Source organism: Rattus norvegicus, chromosome 3, assembly GCF_036323735.1.
Source record: "Rattus norvegicus strain BN/NHsdMcwi chromosome 3, GRCr8, whole genome shotgun sequence".
Classification (NCBI taxonomy): domain Eukaryota; kingdom Metazoa; phylum Chordata; class Mammalia; order Rodentia; family Muridae; genus Rattus; species Rattus norvegicus.
The window spans coordinates 164003476-164023157 of NC_086021.1; the positions used below are offsets into that span (position 1 = coordinate 164003476).

Sequence of the window (19682 nt, forward strand, 5' to 3'; positions counted from 1 at the left end):
CTCAACTACAAAAGAGAGAGATCCCTTCGTTCCCTCAGCCAGCCCCTTCCTTCCTTCCGACTTCCCAGACTTATGAAAAGTAAGACTGACAGACTCTGCAGACTCCAGTCTAGTCCCTGATGAGGGAGCGGGAGAAGCTCGCTTCCCAGAAGCGGAGACAGCCCATCACAGCGAGAGGAACTCTTCCTTCGTCCTCTGACAGGCAGCGTCCCCTGTGTAGATAGAGCTGAAGGAATCCTAAATCCAGGCCTCCAGAAGAGAGCAGCTGCTCTGTTTTTGTTTTGTTTTAATTTCTTCCATAACAAGTAGGAATTGGCCAAGACAGCACACTACAGTCTGTAGAGGTTTGGGGTGGTTCTGGTTCTCATCTTGAGACAGAGTCACAGGCAGCCAAGGATGCCTTTGAACTATATACAGCCTTCGCGCGCTGAATGCTGGGATGGCAGGTTCTTTGGCGGCTTGCTTTGTTTCGTTGTGAGAGATTGGTTTTGTCTTTTTGTCTTGTTTGAGACAGTCTCGCTCTGTAGCTCATAATGGCTTCAAAGTTGTAAGCCTCTTGCCTAGACCCCCCAGATGCTGGGGTGGCATGCGGGTGAGGAACATCATTTCTAGGGCTGGTGGTCTTCCTCCTTCCCTTTCACCTCAGGAGAAGGGTGGAGTTTCGCACGTGGCTCCGGAGTCAGGTTTAGGATTGACTCTGTTCTCTGCTGCTTCTGTAACCTTGTGTGCTGAGTTTCCGTTTCCACCATTGTGATGGGTAGCTTTTAAAAACGTTTTAAGTGTGCATGAGAGAGTGCGGCTGTGAGTGTGGAGATCCGAGGATATCTTTGGGAGTTGGCTCTCTCCTTCTGCCTTGTGAAGGTAGGGCCTCTCCTGTTCCTGCTGCTGCACTGAGCTCTGGGTTTGTTGGCCCCCGAGCCTTGGCTAATGTTTCCGTCTCTGACTCCTATCCCTCTATAGGAGGGCTGGGGTTACAGAAGAGGCACCACAGCATCCAACTTTGTAGATGGATTTCAGGGATCAAACACGGGCCTTCAGGCTCACACAGGCTTACCCATGGAGGCATCTCCATCTCCCGTGGCCCTGATCTGTCTCTCCCCCCCCCCCCAATACTACATGTGCACAGGCGTTCTCAGAGGCCATAGGAGGGTGTTGGATCCCCTGGAACTGAAGCTACAGATAACTGTGAGCTGAAATGTGGGTGTTCGGAACCGAGTCTGGTCCTCAGCAGCAGCAGGAAACCCCCCCACCCCCCACTCCCCACCCCCACCCACTCCACCCACACCCCCAGCCCCCCACCCCCACCCCCCCACCCACCCACCCCACCCCTCTTAACTGCTGAGTCATCACTCTGGCCCAACGCGCTATCTCTACCTCTCTGAGAGGGTTAAATGTGCTGTTACCTACAGCACAGCCTGCCAGGTGGCAGTCTCTCAGCACATAGTAGCTACTGTGATTCTCTGTCCCGTTTTGTTTTCCAGTAAATAGTTACAGCGAGAGCACACTACAGTAATCTGGAGGCCTACGTTTCTACCCTCTTCCTGCTCTCAGGAGTTCAACCCTAGCTGCTCTCTGATTTTCACCTGGATGCTCACGTTTGATCTGAGAGCATTGCCCCCACCATGCTAGCTCCCTAGCAGGACATGAGGATTATTTCTTTCTTTTCCTTTTAAAAAGATTTTTCTCATTTATTTTTATCTTATGTATATGAGCGTTTCTCCCGCTTACATGTCTGTATAGGATGTGTGTGCCTGGTGTCTGAGGAGGTCAGACGAGGGCATCCACTGTCATGCAGATGCTAGGAACTGAAGCTGTGTCCTTTGCTAGAGCAGCAAGAGCTCTTACTGAGAGCCATCTCTCAGCCCTCTACCTTTACAACTTTATTTCTTGCTATTGTCTGGGGATGGTGAGGCTCTTCAGTAGGCTGTTAGGTCAATTAAGTATTTGTGTGAATTTCAACAGAGAGAATGCTTCCAACATTTTATAATCTTAAGTAGTATGAGGAAAATGATACCTCTACACTATATTTTTATGTGAACAGCTCTCTTTAAAAATGGTGTGCATGTGTGTCAAGTATGTGTACATGTATGCAGGTGTGTGTATGTGTGCACATGTGTGCAGGTGCCTGTGTGTGCATGTGTGCAGGTATGTGTGTGCACATGTGTGCAGGTGTGCATGTGCACATGTGTATAGAGGCCAGACAGTCACATCAGGTCCATCAAGTGCCTGGTTCTCTCTCTCTTCACCTTGGTTCTTTGAGACACTGTACAGGAATCTTGCCAGTTTAACTAGATCTGATTGGTTCTTTGAGACACTGTATGGGGATCTTGCCAGTTAGATCTGATTGGCCAGTAAATTCCAGGCATCCTCTTGTTTCTGCCTCCCAGAGTGCCGGGGGAACAGATGTGCACTGCACATCCGGTTTTCACATCAGTAGGTGTAAGCTTTTGGTTAGTGGCTCAGAGTAACTTCTAGGGTTGGACTAACTGATGACAGCAAAATTACAAGCTCAGATGTCAACAAATTTTTCATGCTTAGTGGGCCTTGACTTTCTAATGTTTCCCACCAGTCATGACTTAGGCTGGTTTTTAAAATTCCTCAGAACACTGGGCTCCGTGCCTTGAGTTGTGTCTCTTCAGACCCCCTCCTAAGGAAGCAGTCTTGAGAAGTGAGCACCATTTATGGGCAGGGCCTCTCCTTTTTGTCAGTCACCTCTTCCCTTAAATGTTCCCTTCCCAACCTCAGCAGAATGTGTCTTCCTGACAGCATTCCTCAGGACACTGTCCTTGGGAAAAGAGAAAAGTAATCCAGAAACACAAACAGCTACCAGCTGTGTCCGAGGTCATTTGTTCTATGACCTCAGGGACCCATAAGACACGCTGTGGCAACTGGGTAAATAAAGGTGGGTATTTTGAGGTGGGATGGCCTTAAATTCCATTTTATCCTGGGGACAGAGCTCAGTGGGGAGGTACTTGTCTGGTAAGGACATTAGCTAGAATAGCTTGGACCTTCTATAACTTGAATCACTAAGTAGCAGGATTTCAAACTATGTTAAGTGGGTTGGCACCCCATAGGAACCTCAGGAAAGATAGAGTGCTCCTGTCCAACAAAGCTGAGAACCCAGAGGGGCTAGAGAACTTGAGCAGGCTCTGGAGGGGAAGGTAGAACTTAGAGATGGAGACAGACGAGCCATGACATCCAAGACAAGGTAAAAGGGTTTCCATGGAAGGTACTAGAGCAGACGTGCAGAGCCCTGCCCTCCTCCATCCTGCCCAACAACAACTGTAGACAGTGATACTGCCATTGCACATTGGCTCGTCTAACAACAGCCTACTCTGATAGATGTTGACTGATCTTGAGCTCTTTCTCCCCTCCACCCATTCCTTTTCTATCTGAACAGGCTGGAGCCTCCTTGGGGGTGAGCAACATGAAGTCACAACTCCCTTGCCTTGCCGGTAGGGAAAGCGTGTTGGTTATGTTGTCCTTTCCTTTGCTGTGTTCCCCAATCCGCAGATGCTAATTGACTTCACACTGTATCATCTTTGTGTCCCATACTTGCTAGTGTCTACTTGCTGCAAAGGTATTCGTCTGAATTTATTCTGATTATCTCAGGTCTTTCCCTTGGATTGCTTAGTTCTTCAGGAGTGTGTGTTCTCTGTAGCTTTAAATTATTAGTGTCATCATGGTGCAATCTGAGCTCAAACATGTGTGCACATTCATGTGTGTGTCTGTGTATGAGTGTGTGTCTGTGTATGTGTGTATGAATGTGTATGTGTATTTGTGTGTGTATATGTGTGTGTCTGTATATGAGTGTGTGTGAGTGTGTGAGTTTGTGTATGAGTGTGTGTGTGTATATGTATGTGTGTGTGAATGTGTATGTGTATTTGTGTGTGTGTATATGAGTGTGTGTGTGAGTGTGTGAGTTTGTGTGTGTGTGTGTGTTTGTGTGTGTACACATGTGTGCTGGTGCTTGTAGACTCTAGAAGTCAATGGTTTCTTCCTCTATTGTTGTCTACCTTTTTCTTTTTCTAGACAGTTTCTCACTGAACTCAGAGCTCACCAATTTGTCTAGAGTAGATGTAAGCATCCCAAGGGATCCAACTCTCTTCATTTCCCCAGCGTTGGGTTACAGACAGAGGCCACTACAACTGGCTTTTTACAGGGTGCATTGATCAGGTCCTCCCACTGCACAGGAGGGATGTTACTACTGAACCCCACCCCCAGGCCCAAGACAGAGAAGCTTCTGTAGCTCTCATCCTGGTGTCTAGCCTAGGCTGCCCTCAGGATCACAGCAAGCATCTAGTCCGGGTAACATCCCCCTTGCTGTGATTGCAGGCTATTACTGCTCTTGGCTAATATGGAGCTTTTTCTCTTGTATGAATATTAAGTTGCCTCTAAAGACGTATCTAAAATCCAGAGATATTTTAAGCAACTTGCAACATTTGGGCAAATTGATGGTTTCTCAAGCTTTACAGCTTTGGGGGAAATCACTCAACTTGACTGTCACAATTCTGGTTTCATCAGCTACAAATTATAGTTATTCTGTAATTAAAATCCCCACAATTTAGGCCACACCTCATTTTTTAGCAAAAACACTGCTTTTTTTTTTTTTTTAACCAGAATACTCTGCAAATCATTATCTATTTCCAGAAATCAGGTTTATTCTCAGAGGGGAAACCCTTGTCCTCAAAAGGAAGGCCCCATGAATGAATTGTCTCTGAGAAACAGAAGTGTTGTTAATCGTTGTTTCCAGCCTGCTGCCCTGTGGGACAGCAGTGGGCACATCACTGTCCAATACTAATACAGGTGAGGGCTTGTGCAGGACCTCACATGACTCTTTACATCCAATCACAGAGGCCTGGGTTCTAAAGCAACTCCTCTCTCACCTTTGGCAATTCATTTGCCATCAAAATCTGACTTTACAGGGTTGGGGATTTAGCTCAGTGGTATAGCGCTTGCCTAGCAAGTGCAAGGCCCTGGGTTCGGTCCCCAGCTCCGAAAAAAATATCTGACTTTACCCAAATTCATTCAACTACAAAGTCTGTCCTAAATCAAAGGGATTAAATTCAAAGTCTTTATCCTGCTTGTTACAAATATTCCACTTTTTTTCCTACTGTGGAAACATTGATTTTTTTTTTTTTTTTGAGACAGAGTTGGCTGTGAGCTGGCTGTGAGCTCTTGGGTAATCCTCCTGCCTCTGCCTTCCAAATGCCAACAGTCCAACTCTCAATATTTTTCAAGTGGGTTCACCTAGACACCTTATATTATGTGATTCAACATTATAGGTGATAATTGTTTTTCAAAAATGCACAAAATTATAACTTCTAAAAAGTTGATGATCTCGGGATCCTAAACACACCTCTTTTCTATTTCCATATTATTTAACCCTCTCCCAACACCCAAATATAATTAATTATACTGAGGCTTTCTCTTTCAAAAACTCAGCCCAAGTTTCTATCAAGAGAACTTTCATTTTTTACTTTATCATTCACTGTGTGTCCTGAGTTCTTTCGGGCCTCTGACCTTGTCAAGTCTCCCCACTCCCTGCTCACTGCACAGGGTCCAGTGTCTGCGACAACTCTGATGACAAAGACCTTCCCACTTACCAGCTGTTCTGAGCGAGTGATAAGCGTGGGTGCCCCGTGGGTGCCCAGCCCCCAGCAGACAATGCTGTTGTCCGTTACCTATTGCTCATGAGTCCCTCTGATCCTTGGGTGTGATACTGGGTTAAACTATTGACTGAACCCCACCATGCATGTTCAGTCTCATGAGCTCTGTCCTGGGTCTCAATTAATCTTCCCCCAAAGCCTTCTTCTCCTTTCCTGACTCTGATTTCCCAGACATCCTTCCACCTCCTTGCAGGAGTTCACAGTAAGCATGTGTGACAACGCCATTTATGGTAAAGAACTCAAGAGAGTCACAGTGCCTCCTGGCTGGGGCTGTTACTCTAGTGTCAGAGCTGTTTCCCGACCTCCCACCCGATAGCCATCCATTCGTTCTTCTGATTAGTTCCCACCGATGCTACAGTTCTGCCATTTAGGGGTTGGGGGTCTCTTTGGCACACTTAGAGGCCAAAGTTAAACGTAGACTTGGTTTTGGAAGATGTTGGGGCTACAGGATAAAATTTAAAATATACAGTTAACTTCATGTAACTAATTGAAATATTTTCCGATAGTTGGATTTTTGCTTTTAGTCTAAGTTTTTATTAAACTAAATCTTTATAGTTCTGTGCAGCATAGGGTAATAGAAAAAGCTTCAAAACATTGTACTAATCATTCGTGATGCAGACTGTTCTCTTCTAACAATCAAAACTTAACCAGGCCTGAGGGCTGGAGAGATGGTTCAGTGGTTTAGAGCACTTTCTGCTAGGTCAATTCCCAGCAACCACATGGTGTCTCACAACCATCTGTAATGTTATCTAATAGTCTTTTCTGGTGTCTGAAGACAGCTACAGTGTACTCACATACATAAAATAAATAATTCTTATATATTTGGTTGTGAGCCTAGCCTTTAACGGCTGAGCCATCTCTCCAGCCCTAAATAATTCTTTAAAAAAACTTATCAGTCCTAAATCTTGTCTCATTAGAACTCAACCCTGTATTAATCTGAAGTCTGATATTAATAAGAAATACTATTGGTTAATAATAGCGCAAATTGCCTTCCCAAGATCACATCCACCTTGTTTGTTTGTTTGTTTGTTTGTTTGTTTGTTTGTTGTGTCTGCCAGAAGCTGAGGTCCACATTAGCTGGCTTTTTCTACTACTCTCCATGTTATCATTATTGTTATTATTTTATTTATATTTTATATCATTATTGTGATTTTATTATTGACAGGGTCTCATATGTAACCTGACTGGTCTGGAACTCACTTATGTAGACCAGGCTGACCTTGGGCTCACAGAAATCTCCCTATAACTGCCTCCCAAGAGCTGAAATTAGAGGTGTGGACCACCTCACCCAGATTCCACTTTAATTTGAGAGGCACAGCCTCTCACTTAACCTGGTAAGTGCTGTCTGACTAAACTGGTCAGCAAGCTTGAGGAGTCTCCCTGGCTCCCCCTGCACCCTAGGACTTAACCTCAACTCTAGGATTGCAAGCAGGCTCCCCCTGCACCTTATCCAGATGCTAGGCACCCACGCTCAGCTCCTCATGTTTGCACAGCAAGCTCTTTACCCACTAAGCCATCTCCTCAGCTCCTTATTTACTTATCTTTAGATTTCCTTTCCTTATTATTCCTGGGGGAGTCATGTGTGGTGCAGCATATGTGTGGCCCTTAGAGCAAAGTTCTCTTTGCACTCAGTTCTTCCTCCCACCTATGTAAATTCCAGGGATCAGATTCTGGTCTCCAGGCTTGTGCCTTTATTCACTGACTGGCCCATATATAAAGGTTCCCTTTATTTTTTTTTTTTTTTGAGACAGGGTCTCATGTGTCCCAGGTTAGCCTTGAACTCAATATATATCAGAGAAAGATCTAGAATATCTAATGCCCCTGCCTCCTGAATGCTGATATTGTAGGTATGCATCCTTATGGAGTGGGAAGTGGGAAAATCCAAGCCCTATTTGTTAGACAAGCACCTCCCAACTAAGTTACACCCCCAGCCCCACACCTGCCTTTAGTGTCAGACTGCCAGGGTTGCACATGCGCGTATGCGTGTGTCTTACATTCCTTTAGGCAGGAATCTTCTTCCCTCAGTCTCCCTTATGCTGGGATTACGGGAATGTGAATCCATGACTTCGAGTGTAAAAACCAAGTTTAAGACATAGTTCAGTTGTAGAGTGCTATCTAAGGTCCCAAGTCATCTCACCAGCACTTCCAATAACACAAAACAAAAGGAAAATAGCAAAGGCTGTTAGTTCACAGACTATATGAAAGGGATCTGAAATAGAGGGCACAGATGTTGAGAATTCAGCACTAATAGATAATTAATAAATGAATAAACTGTAAAAAAAAATAAGCTAAGTCCTATGGTCAGGCATACGTAATGGGCTGGAAAAGCAGGCATGGTGGTTCACACCTGCAATCCCAGCATCTAAGAGGCAAAAGCAGGAGGGTTGCTGCAAGTTCGAAACCAGCCTGATCACCCTGAGTTCCAGGCCAGTCTTGACTAAGTGTGAGACCCTGTCTAAAAACTAAACAAAACAAAAACAAACAAAACCAACCAAGCAAACAAATTTAAAAGAAAAAAGTGGGGAAAATGGGCTTCATACCAGGGCCAGGAAGCAGTTAAGCTTGACTAGACTTAACACTTTTAAACGCTTGCTCAGTGCTAGTGAGCCAGCCTGTGGTGTATGTAAAAATAAAAAATAACACAGGAAAAATAAGGCTGGAGAGATGTCAGGAGGAGGAGGAAGAAGAGGAGGAAGAAGAAGAAGAGGAGGAAGAGGAGGAGGAGGAGGAAGAAGAGGAGGGGGAAGAGGAAGAGGAGGAAGAGGAGGAGGAGGAAGAGGGGGAGGGGGGAGGAAGAGGAGGAGGAAGAGGAGGGGGAGGAAGAGGAGGAGGAGGAAGAGGAGGAGGGGGAAGAGGAAGAGGAAGAAGAGGAGGAGGGGGAAGAGGAGGAGGGGGAAGAGGAAGAGGGGGGAGGAGGAGGAGGAGGAGGAGGAGGAGGAGGAGGAGGAGAAGGAGGAGAAGGAGGAGGAGGCCTTGAGTCCAGCAGCAGCCTCTGTCTGAAGAGTCTTCCTTCCTCCCATTCTTATTCCTCCCATCCCTGTGTGGCCTCCGGAGGGACTTTTTCCTATGGTGCGGTTCTGATTAAGTCTTTTTCCCACCCACAGCTCTTCAGTCATTTTCAGTTGGAATATTGTCCAAGCTCCTCACCATCACTTACAAGTCTCATCCCCTTGTGTCTACCTACCACTTCAGCGAGCCTCTCGGAGCTTCTCAATTGCAGCACCCCCTCTGCCTCAGGATATCCCTCAGCCCATATATCCCTCAGCACTCTTAGCAGCAGCCCCGTAATTGGCTCCTCTCCTCCAAGATAGCCAGTTGTCTTGTCATTACTACACAAATTTATTATCCTTTGTCTAGAGAATATAAAGGCATCGTGCTTTGGGCGCTTCTTCAGTCTTTAGGCTCTTGTGAAGATCCCCATATACACGTAAATTTAATAAAACTTTATGCTTTTTCTCTTATTAATCAGTTCTTATGCAATGAGTTGGGTTCCTAGATCCAGCAAAAGACCCCAACTAAGAAGGGGGTCGAGAGGACCTCTCTCCCCTCTACACTCACATAATTGGAAAGTGACGGAGTCACGTCCGTCCAACCACAGATCCGACATTCAGCTTCGCTGCCCTACCTACTTTATACAAAGAACTGTGTCTAACTGATGAGCACGGGCCCTGCGAGCAATTAAAGAACAATGAGGTACTGAACAATGTCCAAGAGCAAAGTGGGGTTCAAAAAGGAAGAAAGAGGGAAAGAAGTGCTAGAGCCTTTGGCCCGGGCTCTGGAGGATGAGACAGAGCTCGGAGCAGCTAAGAGGGAGACAATAGATGAACAAGGTGATACACTGAGAGAAAAGCAGAGGGGCTGGGGCGGGGGCGGGGGCGGGGTCTGGGGCGGTCAGTGTGAAGACTGCTCCACTGAAAATGAGGCTGGGAAGCCGCTGGTGGCGGTGGCGCACACCTTTAATCCCAGCACCCATGAGGCAGAGGCAGTCAGATCTCTGAGTTCTCTAGTCTACAGAGTGAGTCCCAGGACAGCCAGGGCTACACTGTCTTGATAAACAAAACAACAGCAAAGAGTGAGGCTGGGGTAAAGTGTAGATGATTCGTCTCAACTCTCCATTTGGAGAGGGTCTTCGAAGATGGTGAGATGGTTGGCTCTGGAGCAGATGCCTGCTCAGCCAGGTTCCTCAGCTGCCCTGTTTCTGTGTCTGTGAGGCTTTCACTATGTGAGGCTGTGACCACGGTGTTCAGAGAAAAGGAATTTCTTTTGTAAAGTACGAACCCTGAAGGCAGCCTGTTAGACCAGCTTATTCTGCTGCAGGTTGAAAGGGGGTATCGAAGGCAAGATAGAGGAGAAGATGGGAGAAGAAAAATAGCAGCCACTGTTTGCCGGAGAAAATTTGAACTCTGACTTCCGTTTTGTCTTTGGTCGAAGTCTGGTTTTAGATCTAAACCACGTGTGATATACCATGCTATCGCAGGCGACAGGGGAGTGCACCTTTAGGATGCCTTGGGTTAAAAGCTGGGTATGGTGGCTCCAACCTACAATCCCAGCACTCTGAAGTCAGGGTCAGCTTGGAATACATAGTGAGAGCTTGATTGAAAAAAAAAAAAAAAAGAAATCCAAAAAATCCAAAACCAAAACAAATTACCCCCTGCCCAAAAAGCCTTCAGTTGGAAAGAAAACTCTCAACTCACACTAGCTTAAAACAACGAGGGGAACAGTAGTTGATGTAAGAGTCCAGGTATAAGATGGCCTTCAGGCAGGACCTGATCTAGTGGCTTCTGTGTTACCAAAAAAAAAAAAAAGCAAGCTTTTGGCCAGGGAACGGGGTTTTAAGTAACAGCCTTAAAATGACCTTGAACTCACTACATGGCCAAGAATGACCTTGGACTTCTCATTCTCCTAATCGTAAGTGTATGTTGCCATCCTCACCTTATGTAGGGCTAGGAACTGAACCCAGGACTCTTTACTCTGCCAGGAGAGCTACCCACCCTCCTTTTACCTACTCTACCTGTCACTGTGGTTTTGAAGAGTTAGCCTGTACATGCGTGCAGACCACAGATGTAGTCCATTCCTCTCACCTCACCAGGAAAGAAATTGCAGCCTGACTAAAGGAGCAGTTTTGCCCAGAGTTGTACGTCTTCATTAAGACTGAGCCAAGATGAAAAAACACAGTTGGTCGGGCCAGTGCCCACTCTCAACTAACTAACTATGCTTTGGGAGAGCAATTTGGTGGTGAGCTTATGACAGGCAGTGCCTGGTGATGGAAAAGAAGATCTAAGGCCATCAAAAAGAACTGGCATTGGGGCTACATGGGTGGGTGGACTTCTAAAGGTCAGGACTGTCCCTTACAGTCCCAGGACAATTGGAAGGGGTGGAGGCCAGTTGCTTGGGTCTTCTCCTGCAATGTAATGGCATGCAGAAAACCTGGTGCCAACTGTCTTAGTATTTCTATTGCTTCAGTAGAAACACCGTAACCAAAAGAAACGTGGGGAAGGAAGGGTTTATTCCAGGTTACAACTCTCGGCTCACAGTCTATCATCAGAGGAAATCAGGCAGGAACATGGAGGCAGGAGCTGATGCAGAGGCCATGGAAGAGTGCTGCTTCATGGTTTGCAACTCATGGCCTACTCAGCCTGCTTTCTTACAGCACCCAGGACCACTATGCCAGTGGGGGCACTGCCCACAGTGAGCCACCCCCTCCCACATTAATCATCAATCAAGAAAATGTGCTACAGACTTTCTCACGGGCCAGTCCGGTAGGGGCCATTTCTCAATTGAAGTTTCCTCTTCCCAAATGACTCTGACTTGTGTCACATTGACATAAAACTAGCCAGCATGCCAACCAAGCTGAGAACAGAGAGGAGGAGGCTGGCGCTGGCCAGGGAGCTGCACAGGGAGCCCAGCAGTTGGGTAGGATCAGAATGAGCAACCTATATTACCCTCTTCTCCTGTGACAGTCAGTGTGCCGAGGGTGGAGGAAACCTTGGAAATGCAGACCCAGGCTTTTTCAAAACCTGAGAGGGAAATGGGGCAGTGGGGTGGGAAGGGATGGGGATCCAATAGTGACAGAAAGCATTTGAGGAAAGAAATCTGCTGAAAGTCCATCTGCCCCTTCAAAAATCGGGCTAGCAAATAAAGAAATCCGTTTAGTTTCCGTGGACACATCCTGACACATCCCTCCCGGCCTGCAATGGGTCAGCAGGGAATCGGGTATAGGACACACACTTGTCTTCAGGAGCCTTCACCCTTCATCCTTCTCACTGAGCTCTGCCTTGTTAGCTGGATTCTCTCCACCTTAGCAAAGACCTCTGCCACTGTGAGGCACTCCTGGGGGCCAGGAGGCCCTTTCCACAACTCTGCCTAGGCCTAAGGTCTCTGGGGACTGTTGCTTGTACAGGATGGGGTAAAAAAAGAAAGAGAAAGAAAAGAAACACAGAGAGTCAGTACTCCGCCCTCTGGACAGCACAAAGCAACACAAAGAATTCTTGTCCCCTTGGCTTCAGTCTCCCTCCTTCCCTCCCTCCCTCGTCTTTCTTCTCCCCATCTCTCCTTTTCTGTCTTCTCCCCATATCAACATCCCTTCCCTACCCTCAGCCTTGCTCCACTTCCGGCCCTTCTGAGAGACTTGTGTGGCAGAGTCGGACCACCAGTCCAAAGGCACACAGAGAGAGCAAAAAGGTACATTCATCCCTTACCACCATCTTCTCTCCCACCCACCCCTGATCCCCTTCTCTGCCCAACTTAGGCTTCTCAGGATGGATGTCACCCGCTTACTCCTGGCCACCCTCGTGGGCTTCCTGTGCTTCCTCACCGTCCACAGCCACCTGGTATTTGAGGAGACGCTTGGAGATGACAGGAGTCTAACTCACTGGATTTCTCCTCTGTTTCCATTGTGGGTGAGTAGCCTGCCTTGGGACCCAGCCTCTAGGCTCTGACCCATGAGAGGGAGTACAGTATGTCATCCTGCTGCCTGAGCTGCCTCCCGCCACAGCTATGGTGCTTTCTCCCTCATTCCTAGGGAAATAGCGTCCTTGGCAGTGTCCTTGAGAGCTTGAGTTTGGGAAAGCTCTGCGCGCCACCACTGTAATACCAAGTTTAGTGTGTCAGAGATCTGAAGAAGCCTTAGGTCAAGGTGCGTGCTTGGTGGACTTGGTTTTATTTAGCATTGATGAACTTTAACGAATCGTAGAATTCTTCAACAAAACAAACTTTAGGTAAACCTCGGAACTAGAAATCAGTCCGCGATAAATGAGTCTGGCCACGGGATGGGAAGTTACGAGGAGTAGCCGAGTCCGGCCTTGGAGATCTTGTGTGGTTTGATCTCACCTAATCATAAAGGGCTGGGGATGAAGCCCGATGGGAGTGCGTGCTTAGCACGCATAAGGTCCGATTCATTTCCTGTAAGTGATAACACACATAGTATGCTAGGTTTCGTGAGGTGACTCCCGTTCCACTTATAATTTACAACTGGTGAAACTGGAGCTTACTGGCGTTAGTTCCTAATGAGCAGAGCCAGAACGCAGACAGAGGCAGATCATACACGGAAGCTCAGGACTAGTAGATCTTTGCAGACTTGCATTTCACTGGGCACAGATCTAGACAGATCAGGGAAGTCAAAAGAGGGAAAAGAGGAGACATCAATGTTATTGATATGCCAGCCCTTTTTATTTTATTTAGTTAGTTATTGGTTTGGTTTTGTTTTTTGGTTTTGGGGTTTTTGCTTTGTTTTGTTTGTTTTGAGTATCTCAAAACAAGGTTTCTCTGTATGGCTCTGACTCTCCTGGATCTCACCCTGTAGACCAAGCTTCTTTGAACTCAGAGATCCTGCCTCTGCCTTCTAAGTGCTGGGGCTAAAGGCATGTGCCACCATGCCCTGCTGATATGTCGGTCTTTTAAAAATATTTTATTTTTATGTGAATATGTGCTTTTTGCCTTCATCTATGCTTATACACTGTATGCCTGGTACCCTCAGAGGCCAGAGGAGGACGTTGAAGCCCCTAAAACTGGAGTTACAGGCAGCTGTGAGTCACCACATAGGTGTGGAGAAACAAACCAGGCACAAACACCAAGCACTCTTAACTACTAAACCACCTCTCCAGCCCCATGTAAACATATAGAAATTTCTTACAGTGGAACTCTTTCTGGGAGATGAGAAAACTGATTGTCAAGGGAAAGACCATAGCTGCTATATAGGTTTGAGTCAGGTATACCTGGCTCTGAGATTAGATGGTGGTGGTGGTGGTGGTGGTGGTGGTGATGATGGTGATGGTGGTGGTGATGGTGGGAATGATGTGTCCAGTAACAAAAGGCTGCGTCCATTTTCCCAGGCTGTTCTTGCACCTGCGAGAACTAGCAGCGTTCAGGGGTTAGCAAGGTCAAAGACCAGCTCTCTTAACAGATGCCACTGACAGGTCCCAGGTCTCTCTTGGGTTTACTCTTGGCCTCCCCTCAGAGTACGCTGCTCTTTAGGTCTGAAGCCAGGCTAACAAGAACCTGCTGGCTTGATTCCCTAATGTGATTCATCTGGAAGTCTCCTCTTTCTCTCCCTAAGACTTCCCAGAGTCCCCTCTGCTTCTCCCACTTCACCACAGCTTGGGCCCCCAGAAACATCTGGCTTTGCTCCTTCTGTCTTTCTTTGAAGCACTGAACAAGAAATCCAAGAAGATCAGCAGAAAAGAAGCGGAGAAGCGGAAGAGGTCTTCCAAGGTAGACCTGGGAGCTCTTGAGTGGGGTGGGAGAACTGCAAGCCAGGGCTGAGAACTAAATGAAAGATACTTCCTCGGCCTCCAGGAAACAAGAAAAAAAAAAAACCTGAAAACTACCTAGAGGTTTCCTGGCCTGGAACCTTAGGGCTTCCATAGAAGCCTGAGAGCCGAAATTCAGTGAGCAAAACAGCAGCCTGCTGAAAACTAGTTCCCAAGGCTACCTGAGCATTCCTGAAATCTGTCTCTCAGTTCTTTTGGATATTTACCTAAACCCCAGCTGCTGAAGAACCACTCTTGCCTTACCTGAGTTTCCTCTTTTCCTGCCTCCTTTGCAGTCCTGGGGACCAAGTTCCAGGGACTTGTGCAAGGTGGGCCGTTCCACTCCTGAGCCACACTCTCAGCCCTAGAGTATTTCCAGCAAGATTTTGCTCTGCAGTGCAGGCTGACTGCAAACCTTCCACCCTCCTTGTCCAGAGCTCCCAGAGTGCTGAAGAGTACAGGTCCATGCCACTGTGCCCAGTTGTTTCATCTGCTTAAAAATCAGAAAGGGGAGCGATGGCTCAGTGGTGAAGAGCACTGGCTGCCCTTGCAGAGGACCCGGGTTCGATTCTCAGTATCCACATGGCCACTTGCAACTGTCTGTAACTCACGTTGCAGGGGGTCCGACACCCTCACACAGACATACATGCAATCAAAACACAAGGCACATCAAAAAATTATAAAGATAAGAAGATGTAAAGAACAGAAAATAGAAGTTGGGCGGGGTGTGGTGGTGCACAACCTTCTGCCTCCTCAGAACTCAGGAGGCAGAGACAGGTGGATCTCTGAGTTTGAGACCAGCCTGGTCTACACAGAGAAACCCTGTTCCCAAACAAACAAACTAAAAACATTAAAAAATGAAACTGAGTGGGATATGGTGGTACACAGCTGTATTCCCAGTACCTGGGGTTTGGGGGGACCACAGAGATCAGGAGTTCATGGCCATCCCAAACTACATACCAAGTTCTGGATGCGCCTGGACTGCCCAGCCACTGAAACATAGAAGTATGATAGAAACTGACACCACTTGCTATAGCTAGAGTGAGAGATTCAACAAAAAAAAAACAAACAAACAAACAAACAAACAAACAAACAAAAAAAAAAAACACCATTGATGGAGCATGGCAGCACAGGCCTGCAACCCCAGGGGCTCAGGAGGGTCCCCACTTCAAGGTCTGCTGGAACTTTGCAGCAAATTCAGGGTGCCCACCTGAGCAAATGGAGACGCTGTCACAAAATGAAAATCTTTAAAGGATGGGGATATAGTGGAGTAGTAAAGCTTGCCTGAAACACACAAAGCCCTGGGTTCAATTCCCACTACGGCAAAACAAAATACTATATTAAAGTAAGCTGCATGTTATTACCTGCTTTCTTTTCTTTCTTTCTTTCTTTCTTTCTTTCTTTCTTTTTTTTTCCGGAGCTGGGGACTGAACCCAGGGCATTGTGCTTGCTAGGCAAGCGCTCTACCACTGAGCTAAATCCCCAACCCCATTATTACCTGCTAAAGGCTCGGAGTCCAGGGTCCTCAACCCCTTTAATACAGTTCCTCATGGTGGGGTGACTGCAACCTTAAAATTATTTTCATTACTACTTCATCACTGTGATTTTGTTAGTTATGAATTGTAAATATCTGTGTTTTCCAGTGGTCTGAGGTAAGCCCTGTGAAAGGGTTATTAAGGACTCCCAAGAGGTCTTGACCCACAACTTGAGAAACGATGCTAAAACATGCTTTGTTAAAAAGGCAGTTAGACTGCATTTAAAAAAAAAAGTAATGAATGGCATATTAGGAACAAATGGAGCCTTTCAAGCTGAAATAGAGTAAAAGAATGCTTTCTCACTGATTGAGGACCATTTCATGGTTTTGTACCTATACCTAAAACCATACTGTGATAATACAGGTTCCTACACTCTGATAAATAGCAGATTGGAGCATTGTTGGTACGTCCTACTCCTGTGTTAATGTGTCTCAGATAATTGGGTCGACTGTAACCAAAGCAGAGAGCACTGAACAAAATATATGTACATACTATAATGTACATGTGCTGGTAACTCAGCAGTAAACAAGAGACTGCTGCTGTGTGGAGCTTATGTCAGTGTAGGGAAACCAGGCTGCAAGTAAATCAATAAACTAGTTTACATTCTTAGATAAAGCATGGTGAAGGCCTAGAGAAGTATTAAACGGAAATTTAGTAAGCTTGAGCAATATCCGGTAGAAACACAGTATATATATAATTTTGTATATATAACTTTGCATTTTATAATAGCCTCCTTTTTTTTTTTTCCGGAGCTGGGGACTGAACCCAGGGCCTTGCGCTTGCTAGGCAAGTGCTCTACCACTGAGCTAAATCCCCAACCCCTTATAATACTCCTTAAAAGACTAACAACATTAAGAATTCGGTAAAAAGTAATATTTTAACATGTAAACGATTTTTAAAGTTACTTTTATGCAATCTTTAAAATCTGGTGTACAGCTGACACAGCACATGTCAATCCCAATACTAAAGGTGGACCTAGTAAATTTGTGTTTAACAGGAAAATACATGTTTATGTTACACTTAAATAGAAAACTCAATTCCTCAGTTGCACTGTCCGCATTTTATTACTAAACAGCACACTGACTTCCCGTACTAGAATATCTTTAGGCTATGGGGTAGCGCTAGCCCAAAGGGCAGAGACAAAACACAGGGGTCTTCTAGGGCCCAAAGGAAGTTAGTTTTTCCCTAGAGAAATCACTGGGGACCCTTAAGCAGACAATGAGGTCATAGGAAGAGCTTTCTTCCTATGCATTGGAAGATATTAACTCTAGAGGACAGGTGTCAAGACAGCAAGTGGCCTAACCAGGGACAGTGGGTAACGGGGATGGTGAAAGGCGTGAAGCAGGAAGGTTGTTTAAAACTAGGGCTGAGTGGGGTCTAAGAAAAGAGCCCGGGCAGAGCTAGGCATGCTTGAAGATGAAGGCGGTGTGCAGGTTGGGGTGGAAGGCAAGGACCCTCTGGGATGCCCTGCACTCAAGAGTAGAGGTGGGTAGGGGTCAGAGGGTCGCAGGATGGCGTGGCCCGTTCAGCAGTCTTCAACGTCTCTCTCCTACAGAAAAAGGCTTCGATAAAGAAGGTGGCACGGCCCCCGCCACCTTCGCCCTGCGTGGCCACCCGCGACAGCTGCAAGCCGCCTGCGCCCGCCTGCTGCAACCCGTGCGCCTCCTGCCAGTGCCGTTTCTTCGGCAGCGCCTGCACTTGCCGCGTACTCAACCCCAACTGCTGATCCCGCTGCTGCGCTGCGCTGCGCTGCGCTGCGCGCGCAGCTTCTGAAACAGGGTGACTGGGCGGGACCTCAGGGTCCCGCGCTTCTAGACTGAGGGGCGGGTCTCTGCGGGTGGGGCTTATAGGTGGGCGTGGCCAGTGGTTGTGAGTTGTGGGCGCTTTCAGAAGATGGGTTTTCTAGGAAACTTAGTGGAGGCTAAAATCAGAATACAGTATTTTTAGACTGCTGGGAAAGTGTGACTGTTTCTTTAAAAAGCCGAAAGTTTCCTGCTCCGTTACGGAGTTCTGGTTCCTGCGGAGATCCTGCCGTCTGCACACGCGCCACTCTTGACCCTAGAGAAACAGCTATATACCGCCTACACCTGCTCTCGTGGGTGTTACCGCATCTTGCGGGTGGGCACGTTGTTGCCCGGTTCCTTCCAGCCTGCCAGTGCCTAGGCTGCCTCCAAACCAAGGGCAAGGAACCATTAGGGCACCATCTTCCAATCTTTTCACCCATTCTCCTCCTAAGCTGGAGCACAAAAATCCAAGACGTGCAGAATTCCATAAGCAGTCTCAGCCCGGTAGGCGAGGGGAGGCGGGACTGTGATTTGCAATGGGTTTCTAAAACCAGAAGGATCTGAGTTGATCCCAGAACTTTTAAGAGGCTCCAATCAAAGGCACCACCCAAACCCACTCTCTCTTGCTCCCAAGGGCTCACGGATGTTTGGACCTGAGAGTTTTTCTTATGCCAGGGTTAGTCCAAGGCCTTTTTATTTTTTTAAATTCTAATAGCAATTCTTTTGGGCTCCCAAAGAAGCAAAATTTTAGATAACCTTCCTCGATTTTCACCCTAGTTCTGTTGACCGGTAAGAATCGGTATGGGGAGTTGTGGGTGGGAACTGAAAAGCAGCAATCGAACAAAATTATCAAAGACCAAAAATGTTCCAGACTGTTTTCCTGAAGTCCCACAGAGTCTCAATCTGTGAGAAGCTGAGGTGCAGCGATGTAACTTTGAAAGAACTGTGCAGGTAGAGCACTTACAGAAAGGAGTCAAGAATTTTGGGAGCAGGTACAATAAGGAAGGACCAGCAGGGAGGGGCAGATGGACGCCCTTTGAGACTAGAGGAAGGGCTCTAGATAATGTCGTCTACTTGTCCTTGGCCGTGGCACCTGTGCACGCAGTGCTAGGAAGAATGGCTGAGGAGAAAACATGTACAGAGCTCCCTTCCTTAGCCTGAGCTACTCCTACCCTACCCCCTACCCCTGCAAATTACTACTATACTGCCAATACCAAAAGCAAACAAAAAGGCCTCATCAAAAAAAAAAAAATTTCCATAGAGAGGCTCTAAGACAGAAAGGCTTGGAGTCCTTATCTTAGCCCTGATAACCAGAGAGGGGGGCAGGAGAAAGAGAGGGGTATGTGTGTGTGTGTGTGTGTGTGTGTGTGTGTGTGTGTGTGTGTGTGTGTCAGTGACACAGGTCCAGTTTTTCAAGCCTTTGTGTTCATTTGCCATTAGTTTTTCAAATGTCCTAAACAGGCTGACAAGATGGCTCACAAGCCTGCCAGTCTGAGTTTAAACCCCAAGACCCATGTAAATTTAAGAGGAAAGAAATTCCAGAGTTGTCTAACCGCTACAGTACAGTACACACGCACTCCCAAACACACATCCCACAACAGTAACACGTATAATAAATGCAAATTTTACTCCTTCAAATTCCCCTTCTGCCACCGACCTTCCCAAAAAGAGACCCGGATTGTGCCTTTAGTGTCATACTTTCCTAGTGTGGAAACACAAAGAGGCCAACACTTCGAACCAGCCGCCAACCTGGACGGGACACAAGAAAAGACAGGTGCTCCAGGCAAAGCTGTCCACAGGGTGCGGACACTGGGAAAGTCTTTGTGTGTCTCCCTCAGCTGCCATATACTTATCTTTAAAACGAGAAATACTAATTCCTGCTGTTCTTGGTAAAACTCCAGGAAGTTGTTATTTCCCTATGCCTTAACACAGCTCCACCACCACCAC

The 19682-nt window shown here is 46.8% G+C and overlaps 1 non-coding gene across 1 annotated transcript in view; it reads left to right on the plus strand.

Annotated features, from left to right (window-relative positions):
• Asip (agouti signaling protein) overlaps positions 1–17902 on the plus strand; it is an 87610-nt gene extending 69708 nt beyond the window's left edge. Inside the window, exons 2-4 of the transcript NR_131764.1 lie at positions 12418–12568; positions 14314–14378; positions 17507–17902. This is a non-coding gene — a transcript (agouti signaling protein, transcript variant 1, non-coding). The remainder of the gene's footprint in view (positions 1–12417; positions 12569–14313; positions 14379–17506) is intronic.
• Positions 17903–19682: the final 1780 nt, after the last annotated feature.